Raw genomic sequence first — 14782 nt, forward strand, 5'->3', positions numbered from 1 at the left:
TGGTGACCATGGATGCAAGCCTCCGAGGGTGGGGGGCAGTTACACAGTGAAGAAAATTCCAAGGTTTGTGGTCAAGCCAACAGACTTGCCTTCACATCAATATCCTGGAACTAAGGGCCATATACAACGCCCTAAGTCAAGCGGAGTTCCTGCTTCGCGACCAACCGGTTCTGATCCAGTCAGACCGCAGGGGCTCATGTAAACCGCCAGGGCGGCACAAGGAGCAGGGTGGTGAGGGTAGAAGCCACCAGAATTCTTCGCTGGGCGGAGAATCAAGTAAGCGCACTGTCAGCAGTGTTCATTCCGGGAGTGGACACGACCTCCACCCGGGAAAGTGGTGACTTCATCAGGAAGTCTTCACGCAGTTTTGCAAATTGATGGAAACTGCCTCAGGTGGACTACATGGCGTCCCACCTCAATAAAAAGATAAAAAAGGTTTCTCTATCGTCCTAAGTGGATGCTGGGGTTCCTGAAAGGACCATGGGGAATAGCGGCTCCGCAGGAGACAGGGCACAAAAGTAAAGCTTTTACAGGTCAGGTGGTGTGTACTGGCTCCTCCCCCTATGACCCTCCTCCAGACTCCAGTTAGATTTTTGTGCCCGGCCGAGAAGGGTGCAATTCTAGGTGGCTCTCATAAAGAGCTGCTTAGAGAGTTTAGCTTAGGTTTTTTATTTTACAGTGATTCCTGCTGGCAACAGGATCACTGCAACGAGGGACAGAGGGGAGAAGAAGTGAACTCACCTGCGTGCAGGATGGATTGGCTTCTTGGCTACTGGACATGAAGCTCCAGAGGGACGATCACAGGTACAGCCTGGATGGTCACCGGAGCCACGCCGCCGGCCCCCTCACAGATGCTGAAGCAAGAAGAGGTCCAGAATCGGCGGCTGAAGACTCCTGCAGTCTTCTTAAGGTAGCGCACAGCACTGCAGCTGTGCGCCATTTTCCTCTCAGCACACTTCACACGGCAGTCACTGAGGGTGCAGGGCGCTGGGGGGGGGCGCCCTGGGAGGCAAATGAAAACCTTTAAAAAGGCTAAAAATACCTCACATATAGCCCCAGAGGCTATATGGAGATATTTACCCCTGCCTAAATGTACTAAATAGCGGGAGACGAGCCCGCCGAAAAAGGGGCGGGGCCTATCTCCTCAGCACACGGCGCCATTTTCTGTCACAGCTCCGCTGGTCAGGAAGGCTCCCAGGTCTCTCCCCTGCACTGCACTACAGAAACAGGGTATAACAGAGAGGGGGGGCAGAATAAATGGCAATATATTAATATAAAAGCAGCTATAAGGGAGCACTTAATCATAAGACTATCCCTGTCATATATAGCGCTTTTTGGTGTGTGCTGGCAGACTCTCCCTCTGTCTCCCCAAAGGGCTAGTGGGTCCTGTCTTCGTATAGAGCATTCCCTGTGTGTCTGCTGTGTGTCGGTACGTGTGTGTCGACATGTATGAGGACGTTATTGGTGTGGAGGCGGAGCAATTGCCAAATATGAGGATGTCACCTCCTAGGGGGTCGACACCAGAATGGATGCCTTTATTTGTGGAATTACGGGATAGCGTCAACTCGCTTAAGCAGTCGTTTGCCGACATGAGGCGGCCGGACACTCAATTAGTGTCTGTCCAGGCGCCTCAAACACCGTCAGGGGCTGTAAAACGTCCCTTGCCTCAGTCGGTCGACACAGACCCAGACACAGGCACTGATTCCGGTGGTGAGGGTGACGAATCAACCGTATTTTCCAGTAGGGCCACACGTTATATGATTTTGGCAATAAAGGAGATGTTACATTTAGCTGATACTACAGGTACCACTAAACAGGGTATTATGTGGGGTGTGAAAAAACTACCAGTAGTTTTTACCGAATCAGAAGAATTAAATGACGTGTGTGATGAAGCGTGGGGTGCCCCGATAAAAAAACTGCTAATTTCAAAGAAGTTATTGGCTTTATACCCTTTCCCGCCAGAGGTTAGGGAGCGCTGGGAAACACCTCCTAGGGTGGACAAAGCGCTAACACGCTTATCAAAACAAGTGGCGTTACCCTCTCCTGAGACGGACGCACTTAAAGATCCATCAGATAGGAGGATGGAAAATATCCAAAAAGGTATATACACACATGCAGGTGTTATACTACGACCAGCTATTGCGACTGCCTGGATGTGCAGTGCTGGGGTAGTTTGGTCAGAGTCCCTGATCGAAAATATTGATACCCTGGACAGGGACAATATTTTACTGTCGTTAGAACAAATAAAGGATGCATTTCTTTATATGCGTGATGCACAGAGAGATATCTGCACACTGGCATCACGGGTAAGTGCTATGTCCATTTCGGCCAGAAGAGCTTTATGGACACGACAGTGGACAGGCGATGCGTAGAGGAGTTATTTGAGGTCGGTCTATCGGATTTGGTGGCCACGGCTACGGCCGGGAAATCCACCTTTCTACCTCAAGTCACTCCCCAACAGAAAAAGGCACCGACCTTTCAACCGCAGCCCTTTCGTTCCTTTAAAAATAAGAGAGCAAAGGGCTATTCATATCTGCCACGAGGCAGAGGACGAGGGAAGAGACAGCAACAGGCAGCTCCTTCCCAGGAACAGAAGCCCTCCCCGGCTTCTACAAAAGCCTCAGCATGACGCTGGGGCTTCGCAAGCGGACTCGGGGGCGGTAGGCGGTCGTCTCAAAAATTACAGCGCGCAGTGGGCTCACTCGCAGGTAAATCCCTGGATCCTGCAGATAATATCTCAGGGGTACAGGTTGAAATTAGAGACAGAGCCACCTCGCCGTTTCCTGAAGTCTGCTTTACCAACGTCCCCCTCAGAAAGGGAGACGGTTTTGGAAGCCATTCACAAGCTGTATTCTCAGCAGGTGATAGTCAAGGTACCTCTTCTACAACAAGGGAAGGGGTATTATTCCACTCTATTTGTGGTACCGAAGCCGGATGGCTCGGTAAGGCCTATTCTAAATCTGAAGTCCTTGAACCTATACATAAAGAAGTTCAAGTTCAAGATGGAGTCACTCAGAGCAGTGATAGCGAACCTGGAAGAAGGGGACTTTATGGTATCCTTGGACATCAAGGATGCGTATCTCCACGTTCCAATTACCCCTCACACCAGGGGTACCTCAGGTTCGTTGTACAAAACTGTCACTATCAGTTTCAGACGCTGCCGTTTGGTTTGTCCACGGCACCTCGGGTCTTTACAAAGGTAATGGCCGAGATAATATTTCTTCTTCGAAGAAAAGGCGTATTAATTATCCCATACTTGGACGATCTCCTAATAAGGGCAAGGTCCAGAGAACAGCTAGAGATGGGTTTAGCACTATCTCAAGAGGTGCTAAAGCAGCACGGATGGATTCTGAATATTCCAAAATCCCAATTAATGCCGACAACTCGTCTGCTGTTCCTGGGGATGATTCTGGACACAGTTCAGAAAAAGGTTTTTCTTCCCGAAGAAAAAGCCAAGGAGTTATCTGACCTGGTCAGGAACCTCCTAAAACCAGGAAAGGTGTCTGTACATCAATGCACAAGAGTCCTGGGAAAAAATGGTAGCTTCTTACGAAGCAATCCCTTTCGGCAGATTCCATGCAAAGGGATCTGTTGGACAAATGGTCAGGGTCGCATCTTCAGATGCACCTGCGGATAACCCTGTCGCCGAGGACAAGGGTATCCCTTCTGTGGTGGTTGCAGGAGGCTCATCTATTGGAGGGCCGCAGATTCGGCATGCAGGATTGGATCCTGGTGACCACGGATGCCAGCCTGAGAGGCTGGGGAGCAGTCACACAGGGAAGAAATTTCCAGGGAGTGTGGTCGAGCCTGAAAAAGTCTCTTCACATAAGCATTCTGGAACTAAGAGCAATCTACAATGCTCTAAGCCAGGCGGAACCTCTGCTTCAAGGAAGACCGGTGTTGATCCAGTCGGACAACATCACGGCAGTCGCCCATGTAAACAGACAGGGCGGCACAAGAAGCAGGAGGGCAATGGCAGAAGCTGCCAGGATCCTTCGCTGGGCGGAGAATCACGTGATAGCACTGTCAGCAGTATTCATCCCGGGCGTGGACAACTGGGAAGCAGACTTCCTCAGCAGACACGACCTTCACCCGGGAGAGTGGGGACTTCATCCAGAAGTTTTCCACATGCTATTAAACCGTTGGGTAAAACCAATGGTGGACATGATGGCGTCTCGCCTCAACAAAACACTGGACAGGTATTGCGCCAGGTCAAGAGATCCGCAGGCAATAGCTGTGGACGCGCTGGTAACACCTTGGGTGTACCAGTCGGTATATGTGTTTCCTCCTCTGCCTCTCATACCAAAGGTATTGAGGATTATACGGCAAAGAGGAGTAAGACTAGTGGCTCCGGATTGGCCAAGAAGGACTTGGTACCCGGAACTTCAAGAGATGGTCACGGACGATCCGTGGCCTCTACTTCTGAGAAGGGACCTGCTTCAGCAGGGTCCTTGTCTTTTTCAAGACTTACCGCGGCTGCGTTTGACGGCATGGCGTTGAATGCCAGATCCTAAAAGGAAAAGGCATTCCAGAAGAAGTCATTCCTACCTTGATAAAGGCAAGGAAGGAAGTCACCGCGAAGCATTATCGCCGTATTTGGCGAAAATATGTTGCGTGGTGCGAGCAGCGGAGTGCTCCGATGGAGGAATTTCAACTGGGTCGTTTTCCTACATTTCCTGCAATCAGGATTGTCTATGGGTCTCAAATTAAAAGGGATCTATTAAGGTTCAAATTTCGGCCCTATCAATATTCTTCCACAAAGAATTGGCCTCAGTCCCTGAGGTCCAGATTTTTATCAAAGGAGTACTGCATATACAGCCTCCTGTGGTGCCTAAGGTGGCACCGTGGGTTCTAAATGTAGTTTTAGATTTCCTCAAATCCAATTGGTTTGAACCACTAAAGAATGTGGATTTGAAATATCTCACATGGAAAGTGACTATGTTACTGGCCCTGGCTTCGGCCGGGAGAGTTTCTGAACTGGCGGCTTTGTCTTATAAAAGCCCTTATTTAATTTTCCATTCGACATAGGGCAGAGCTGCGGACGCGTCCGCATTTTCTCCCTAAGGTGGTATCAGCGTTTCACCTGAACCAGCCTATTGTAGTGCCTGCGGCTACAGACGACTTGAAGGACTCCAAGTTGTTGGACGTTGTCAGAGCCTTAAAAATATACATTTAAAGGACGGCTGGAGTCAGAAAATCTGACTCGCTGTTTATACTGTATGCACCCAACAAGTTGGGTGCACCTGCTTCTAAGCAGTCGATTGCTCGTTGGTTTTGTAACAAAATTCAACTTGTACATTCTGTGGCAGGCCTGCCACAGCCTAAATCTGTTAAGGCCCATTCCGCAAGGAAGGTGGGCTCATCTTGGGCGGCTGCCCGAGGGGTCTCGGCATTACAACTCTGCCGAGCAGCTACGTGGTCAGGGGAGAACACGTTTGTAAATTTTTACAAATTTGATACCCTGGCAAAGGAGGACCTGGAGTTCTCTCATTCGGTGCTGCAGAGTCATCCGCACTCTCCCGCCCGTTTGGGAGCTTTGGTATAATCCCCATGGTCCTTTCAGGAACCCCAGCATCCACTTAGGACGATAGAGAAAATAAGAATTTACTTACCGATAATTCTATTTCTCGGAGTCCGTAGTGGATGCTGGGCGCCCATCCCAAGTGCGGATTATCTGCAATACTTGTACATAGTTATTGTTAACTAATTCGGGTTATTGTTTAGGAAGCCATCTTTCAGAGGCTCCTCTGTTATCATACTGTTAACTGGGTTTAGATCACAAGTTGTACGGTGTGATTGGTGTGGCTGGTATGAGTCTTACCCGGGATTCAAAATCCTCCCTTATTGTGTACGCTCGTCCGGGCACAGTACCTAACTGGAGTCTGGAGGAGGGTCATAGGGGGAGGAGCCAGTACACACCACCTGACCTGTAAAAGCTTTACTTTTGTGCCCTGTCTCCTGCGGAGCCGCTATTCCCCATGGTCCTTTCAGGAACCCCAGCATCCACTACGGACTCCGAGAAATAGAATTATCGGTAAGTAAATTCTTATTTTTACGCTGGGTCAAGGGACTCTCAGGCGATAGCTGTGGTCGCACTAGTAACACCGTGGGTGTTCCAGTCGGTCTATATATTCCCTCCTCTTCCTCTCAGACCCAAGGGCTGAGAATTATAATAAACGGAGGAGTGTGAACAATATTCTTTGCTCCAGATTGGCCAAGAAGGACTCGGTACCCGGAACTGCAAGAAATGCTCTCAGAGGACCCATGGCCTCTGCCTCTCAGTCAGGACATGTTGCAACAGGGACCCTGTCTGATCCAAGACTTACCGCGGCTGCGTTGGACGGCATGGCGGTTGAACGCCGGATCCTAGCGGAAAAGGGCATTCCGGATGCAGTTATTCCTACGCTGATAAAGGCTAGGAAAGACGTGACAGCAAGACTTTTTCACTGTATATGGCGAAAATAGGTTGCTTGGTGTGTGGCCGGGAAGGCCCTACAGAGGAATTCCAGGGGGGTCGATTCCTGCACTTCCTACAGTCAGGAGTGACTATGGGCCTAAAATTAGGATCCATAAAGGCCAAGATTTCGGCCCTATCCCTTTTTCTCTCAAAAAGAACTGGCTTCACTGCCGACGTTGTTACAGGGGTGCTGCATATTCAGCCCCTTTTGTGCCTCCAGTGGCACCTTGGGATCTTAACGTGTGTTGGATTCCTAAAATCCCACTGGTTTGAGCCACTTAAGACCGTGGAGCTAAAATATCTCACGTGGAAAGTGGTCATGCTTTTGGCCTTAGCTTGGACTAGGCGTGTGTCAGAATTGGCGGCTTTGTCATGTAAAAGCCCATATCTGATCTTCCATATGGAAAGGGCAGAATGGAGGACTCGTCCCCAATTTCTCCCTAAGGTGGTATCATCGTTTCATTTGAACCAACCTATTGTGGTGCCTGCGGCTACTAGGGACTTGGAGGATTCCAAGTTGCTGGACGTAGTCCGGGACCTGAAACTTTATGTTTCCAGGACGGCTAGAGTCAGAAAAACTGACTCGCTATTTATCCTGCATACACCCAACAAGCTGGGTGCTCCTGCTTCAAAGCAGACTATTGCTCGCTGGATCTCTAGCACGATTCAGCTTGCACATTCTGCGGCTGGACTGCCGCATCCTAAATCAGTAAAAGCCCATTCCACGAGGAAGGTGGGCTCTTCTTGGGCGGCTGCCCGAGGGGTCTTGGCTTTACAACTTTGCCGAGCTGCTACTTGGTCGGGTTCAAACACTTTTGCAAAATTCTACAAGTTTGATACCCTGGCTGAGGAGGACCTTGAGTTTGCTCATTCGGTGCTGCAGAGTCATCCGCACTCTCCCGCCCGTTTGGGAGCTTTGGTATAATCCCCATGGTCCTTACGGAGTACCCAGCATCCACTAGGACATCAGAGAAAATAAGAATTTACTCACCGGTAATTCTATTTCTCGTAGTCCGTAGTGGATGCTGGGAGCCCGTCCCAAGTGCGGACTCTCTGCAATACATGTATATAGTTATTGCTTAACTAAAGGGTTATTGTATGAGCCATCTGTTGAGAGAGGCTCAGTTATTGTTCATACTGTTAACTGGGTATAGTTATCACGAGTTGTACGGTGTGATTGGTGTGGCTGGTATGAGTCTTACCCTGGATTCCAAATCCTTTCCTAGTAATGTCAGCTCTTCCGGGCACAGTTTCCCTAACTGAGGTCTGGAGGAGGGGCATAGAGGGAGGAGCCAGTGCACACCAGATAGTACCTAATCTTTCTTTTAGAGTGCCCAGTCTCCTGCGGAGCCCGTCTATCCCCCATGATACTTACGGAGTACCCAGCATCCACTACGGACTACGAGAAATAGAATTACCGGTGAGTAAATTCTTATTTTTACAGTGGGGGAGGGGCAATACATCATAGTGATCTATCCCAAATTGGTCTACTCTGCGATGGGCCAGCACTCCGGCCAATCATTTTCGAGTCCTCTCCAGATTTTCATGAGCGCAAAAGCTATTGATAGAGGGATCCGTAGGTTTCCCACTGGCACTCATGGAATGTTAGTTTCCAAAAATAATTTCTCAAGCCCACCAACCACGTCACGGTTTCCCCTTCTGATCAGTCCCTACACGGACTCTCAGGACATGTGAGCATCGCTCTGCATTATTTTGCTCCAGGTATCACACAGATTTTAGACACAAATTATGCTTCTTTCATGGGGTTAGATACTGGCTCACTGACTTAAAGAGACAGGACCACACCCAAGCACATCAATTACTGAGCACCTGGGGAATCACCTTGATGTGGTTTGTCAGCTTTGCAAATTATTGCAATATTTTGGAAACTAACATTCCCTGATTTTAGATGAAATACAGTTTGGAGTGTAACTAGTGCTGATTATGTATGATTATGTATATATATATATATATATATATACATATATCTATCATACTTGCCTACACTTCCTGAATGGACGGGAGGCTCCTGAAAATCGGGTGACCCTCCCGTTCCCCCGGAAGAGCAGGCAAGCCTCCAGATTTTTGCGGTCCCCCCTGCTCGGCCGCCCACTTAGTGAGTAAAGTGGGCGATCCGGGCAGTCGACAATGCGATTCTTGTTGAATCGCGTCATCATAGCCACGCCTCCTGCAGTATAATGCCTGTAATATCGGCATTACAGAACGGGGGGGCTTAAATTACGTGCCTTGCCAACCACGTGCCCGTACCGCCTCCGTCCCACCCCCGTTCTGCCTCCGCCTCCGCCCCCTCTGCCCCTTAGTGCCCTGCCCCAAAGTCGGTAAGTATGATATATATATATATATATATATATATATATTATATATACATACACTGCTCAAAAAAATAAGGGGAACACTAAAATAACGCATCCTAGATCTGAAGAAATATTCTTATTAAATACTTTGTTCTTTACATAGTTGAATGTGCTGACAACAAAATCACACAAAAAATATCAATGGAAATCAAATTTATTAACCCATGGAGGTCTGGATTTGGAGTCACACTCAAAATTAAAGTGGAAAAACACACTACAGGCTGATACAACTTTGATGTAATGTCCTTAAAACAAGTCAAAATGAGGCTCAGTAGTGTGTGTGGCCTCCACGTGCCTGTATGACCTCCCTACAACGCCTGGGCATGCTCCTGATGAGGTGGTGGATGATCTCCTGAGAGATCTCCTCCCAGACCTGGACTAAAGCATTCGCCAACTCCTGGACAGTCTGTGGTGCAACGTGGCATTGGTGGATGGAGCGAGACATGATGTCCCAGATGTGCTCAATTGGATTCAGGTCTGGGGAACGGGCGGGCCAGTCCATAGCATCAATGCCTTCATCTTGCAGGAACTGCTGACACACTCCAGCCACATGAGGTCTAGCATTGTCTTGCATTAGGAGGAACCCAGGGCCAACCTCACCAACATATGGTCTCACAAGGGGTCTGAGGATCTCATCTCGGTACCTAATGGCAGTCAGGCTACCTCTGGCGAGCACATGGAGGGCTGTGCGTCCCCCCCAAAGAAATGCTACCCCACACCATTACTGACCCACTGCCAAACCGGTCATGCTGGAGGATATTGCAGGCAGCAGAACAATCTCCTTGGTGTCTCCAGACTCTGTCACGTCTGTCACATGTGCTCAGTGAGAACCTGCTTTCATCTGTGAAGAGCACAGGGCGCCAGTGGCGAATTTGCCAATCTTGGTGTTCTCTGGCAAATGCCAAGCGTCCTGCACGGTGTTGGGCTGTAAGCACAACCCCCACCAACCCCCACCTGTGGACGTCGGGCCCTCGTACCACCCTCATGGAGTCTGTTTCTGATCGTTTGAGTAGACACATGCACATTTGTTTCTTGCTGGAGGTCATTTTGCAGGGCTCTGGCAGTGCTCCTCCTGTTCCTCCTTGCACAAAGGCGGAGGTAGCGGTCCTGCTGCTGGGTTGTTGCCCTCCTACAGCCTCCTCCACGTCTCCTGATGTACTGGCCTGTCTCCTGGTAGTGCCTCCATGCTCTGGACACTACGCTGACAGACACAGCAAACCTTCTTGCCACAGCTCGCATTGATGTGCCATCCTGGATGAGCTGCACTACCTGAGCCTGAGGGTTGTAGACTCCGTCTCATGCTACCACTAGAGTGAAAGCACCGCCAGCTTTCAAAAGTGACCAAAACATCAGCCAGAAAACATAGGAGCTGAGAAGTGGTCTGTGGTCACCACCTGCAGAACAACTCCTTTATTGGGGGTGTCTTGCTAATTGCCTATAATTCCCACCTGCTGTCTATTCCATTTGCACAACAGCATGTGGAATTGATTGTCAATCAGTGTTGCTTCCTAAGTGGACAGTTTGATTTCACAGAAGTGTGATTGACTTGGAGTTACATTGTGTTGTTTAAGTGTTCCCTTTATTTTTTTGAGCAGTGTGTATATATATATATATATATATATATATATATATATATATTTCTTTAATGTAGTTAAACAATTCAAGCCATAAAGAACACTTACTTGTGGTTTTGTTGTATCACGAGCAGTATCGTCCCGCCCTTAGTAATGATAGGAATAATACAGAGGAAGTATAAAGCCCAGATTCAGACCTGATCACTGCTGTGCGTTTTTGCACAGCGGGCGATTACTGAACTACTGCGCATGCATATGTACTGCAGTGCGCAGGTACATCGCCAAACAGTGAAAGGATGGTGTGAAAATTTTGATCGCACGGGCGTTCCCAAGCGTTTTCAGGGCGGGTGTGTGACATCAGCCCCGGCCCCGATCAGCCCGATTTCTTCGCACTGGAGGAGTAAGTATTGAGCTGCGCACACACTGCACACACTGCACAGGATGGGAAAAGCATTCAATGGTGAGTGTGATACGAACGGTTTTGCAGCTGACCGATGACTGAGGGGGATTTTCGCACAGCGTACACATACACTCGCACACTTGCACGGGGAAAATTTCTGGACGGCGACTATCTGATTGCAGGACAGTGTAATTTGCAGCACAACGATCAGGTCTGACTTAGGCCCCACATGCAGCGGAAGCAGGGGATTTGCAATTGGGAATGCAGCAGTGTTTCCAGACAAGCCCCTGAAATGCAGCTTATTGCATTCACTTTAGGTCACCTACCAGCTTCCATCCTGAAACACCCAGGGATCACGTACCCCTTTACTAGTGTTAGCAATACCGTACGCAACTGTGAATGACATAGGTCACTTGGGTTCGCGGGGACACAGTAAGGAAATCCCGGACTTTTTGCTCATGCGCAGCAGCAGAAAATTGCCCAATAGCGGAAACATTCACACCACTCCCGTCTCTGAATCAGGGCGTAATTCAGACCTGAACGCTGGGCAGTCATTTTTGCACCGCTGCGATCAGATAGTCGCCGCCCACAGGGGAGTGTATTTTCGCTGTGCAAGTGTGTGAACGCATGTGTAGCAGAGCTGTACAAACAGTACTTGTGCAGTCTCTGCGCAGCCCAGGACTTACTCAGCCGCTGCGATCACATCAGCCTGTCCTGGACCGGAATTGATGTCAGGAACCCACCCGCAAACGCTTGGACACACCTGCGATTTTCCAACCACTCCCTGAAAACGGTCAGTTGCCACCCACAAACGCCTTCTCCCTGTCAATCTCCTTCCGATCACCCGTGTGAACGGATCCGGCGCACAAGCCCATTGCTGAGCGGCGATACGCTTTGTACCCGTGCGACGCGCTTGCGCATTGCGGTGCATACGCATGTGCAGTTTAGATCTGATTGACCGCTGTACGAAAACACAGCAGCGGTCAGGTCTGAATGACGCCCTCAGTCCCTTGGTTTAGACTTATTTACCTATAACAATTGGTTTTGTATCGATAAAGTCATGTTCAGTCTCTGCCTATACTGTAACATCCGATGTTCTCTCTCTCTTCCAGATTTCTCTGCTTCTTTGATGTTATCATAACGAAATGTGATTATCTGTGTCAGCGTCATCATCATCCCTTTCCATTCTCACGCACCAGTAATCCGAGGAAAAACCATGTTGTGCAAATGATAAGCTAATATGTGCCGACATGTGGAGTGCGGGGGGTGGAGGGGGTGGAGGGGGGGAAGGGGGGGGGGGGGGGACTGACGTTCCAGGAGATGCCATACATAGCGAAGTGTGCAAACAGTTGCAGTGATCTGTCACTTTTATATTATCGCAATGAACTATCCATAAACAATATAAAGAACTCCCTTGAATATAATATAAATACTCGTTGTGTGTGTGTATATATTCTGTGCAATATATAAATAGGAGACATCGTTATTCTTCCATGTTTTTTTGAATGGAATGCAGTTTCAGCACGCTTCCTGGGATGCATTCGGCCAATGTGTTGTTTGCTTATTTAGAATGGCTGTCGGAACCCCTCTGACGGAACCTGGAAGTCTGCATTGCCCTGGGCTCGGTACGACATTGCCCCGTTTTGTAGAATGGTCCCAGTCACCACCCCCGCTCTGCCCCCCAAAAACTGCAGCATGTCAGCCATGTTGCGCCTAAGGGGGAACTGCAAGCGATCACGCAGGACCCGCACATCGGATTTAAACTCAATCCATCAGGTTTGCGTACGAATCCAAATCAGACCCGAAGAGTGGCAGTGCAGTAGACTCCGGCTTGTGTCAAAGTCTTCCACATGTCACGCGCAGGTTTCCGGGAACATGGTGCCTGTGTTATGTTCCTGGAGACTTCTCTACTGCGCATGCGCAAATCTGAGTTCTGTCTGCAGCACAGGCAGGCACGGGACTACGGAGAAATGAGTATAATATAATACATGGATGGCTACTGCCAACCCCCCCCCCCCTCCCCCACCCCCACTTCCTGCACCGCGTACCTTGAAACCATTATAGATTCTCCAGTAGCCTTATTGTATAAAGATTTAGTCTTCCAAATAACGTATTGAAGACCACAATGCCCTGAAAGGTCAGATTTGTTTTATGATGCCCCCTCCACCCTCTCTCAAGACCTAGCCAAAGTCTATAGGATGCTGGCCTCTCACATCTTGGCCGATAAAAAACAAAAAGAGTCTCGTAGCAAAACACCAGAGAACCCAACCCCCCCCCCACCTATAGCTTTCTGATTTTTAAGAACAAATCTGACAAATAGCGGGAAAGGAGAAACTCAACTACTACATCCACAGGGGAAGCACATTCATCCAGGTTTGGGCTCCCGAGACCTCTCTTGAGATTGGAACCTACCATTGACTAGGAACACAGAAATGCTCTGTAACCAGTAGAAACAAGATTTGGCAGCCTATTAATCTGCAATAGTTGTTCATCCTCCTGATATCCGTTGTCTTGTTGGCTAATCACCTGCAGAAATGAAGTCGGCAACCCAACAAGGTGAGTCAGGACCATTGGAAATCTTTCATGGAGATGTTCTCGTATTGTCCATGGGAAAGCGGCTATGTGTTCAGATCCTGCTTACCAAATTACACCTTTATACAATATACACAGCCGGGCGCAGGGAATCTGTCATCTCACTAGAAAGGGTCAGGAACTTCCTCTGACTGCTGATGCCCACCAAACTTTAATCCTGCTGCCCCAGTGTTGGTCGGGGCTGTGTGGACGAAACAGCAGCCACCGATCTCCTAACGATGGCTAGCATAATGAGGAGCAGTAGCTATTCCAGCGCAGGTATGGACCTTTGCAGCTGCCACTGAGACTGTGCTAGCCTTGGCCAGGTCCACCCTGTGACCCTTATAGATATGTTGGTGATGGGTGAAGGTCTAGAACCACCACACGTTGGCATTGCAGATGACTATCGTCAAGCCCTTCATGACTATCAGATACCCACATCTGACTTTTTGGAAGCAGGGACACTGAGGGGGAGGAGCAGGTACTGATTTTCTAGAGAGATTGGAACGGGAGGGGGTCACATTGGTGCGACTCTCAGAGAGTGTTGGCCATCTTGGCCCCAAACGCTCTTCACAAACCCATACCTCCCAACCACACTGATTTTAGCAGGTCAGATCCATTTTTTTAGGCATGGCCACGCTCCCATTGAGACGATGTCACGACAGCCCCCATCCAACTGTTGGGAGTCATGCACACCTAATGTTATAAGCACCCCCTCCCCTTCCGGTGGTCAGCTGTATGTCCAGTTCAGGAACTCTCCTGGATGGGAAGTTTCCAATGTTGGTGAGTAGGGCTCTTGTCCAGTGGTTCGGAGATAGTGGCTACTGTATATTCCAAATGTGCCAGGATACAAAGGATTGATGTAGTATCTGCAGCAATAACACATACCAACCAATCACACATTGACGCATTTATTGTCCATCCACTTTACAGGATCCAAGCTGACTTCTGATTGGTTAAAATGGTCTACTGCAGATTTTTTTTTTCTAGTTCAAAGTATATTCCAAATTGGGCCAGTAGAGGTCTCTGTTCCTATTAGCAGAACGCTGGCAGCCGCTGAGCTGAGTATACAGGTATATTAAATATGTATGTACACAATCTGTAAACTGGGAAGTATTTATTATATTGATGCACTTGTTAAATGGTTTTAATTATTTGGCAGTGGGACTTTAAAAAAGAAATCATCGTATGCTATAGCTGGTCATATAATAATTTTCTGCTTGCAAAAAAATAATAATAATAATCCTATCATGAAATATTATTGTCATTTATTACATACTAATATAAAACACTGCGACAGAACGCTAGCAAACGTGATAATGGCAGAAACTAACACAAAACAGGTATTATGCAAAAAAATTATTTTGTAGATAAATAGCAGAATGAAACTACAAGTTGTGTCAAT

At 48.5% G+C, this 14782-nt stretch overlaps 1 protein-coding gene across 1 annotated transcript in view; it reads left to right on the forward strand.

Moving 5' to 3' along the window:
* LOC134948254 (properdin-like) overlaps positions 1–12051 on the forward strand; it is a 67033-nt gene extending 54982 nt beyond the window's left edge. Inside the window, exon 10 of the mRNA XM_063936123.1 lies at positions 11919–12051. The gene's annotated coding sequence lies outside the window, so the exon portion shown is untranslated. The remainder of the gene's footprint in view (positions 1–11918) is intronic.
* Positions 12052–14782: the final 2731 nt, after the last annotated feature.

Source organism: Pseudophryne corroboree, chromosome 8 (genome assembly GCF_028390025.1).
Source record: "Pseudophryne corroboree isolate aPseCor3 chromosome 8, aPseCor3.hap2, whole genome shotgun sequence".
Classification (NCBI taxonomy): Eukaryota; Metazoa; Chordata; class Amphibia; order Anura; family Myobatrachidae; genus Pseudophryne; species Pseudophryne corroboree.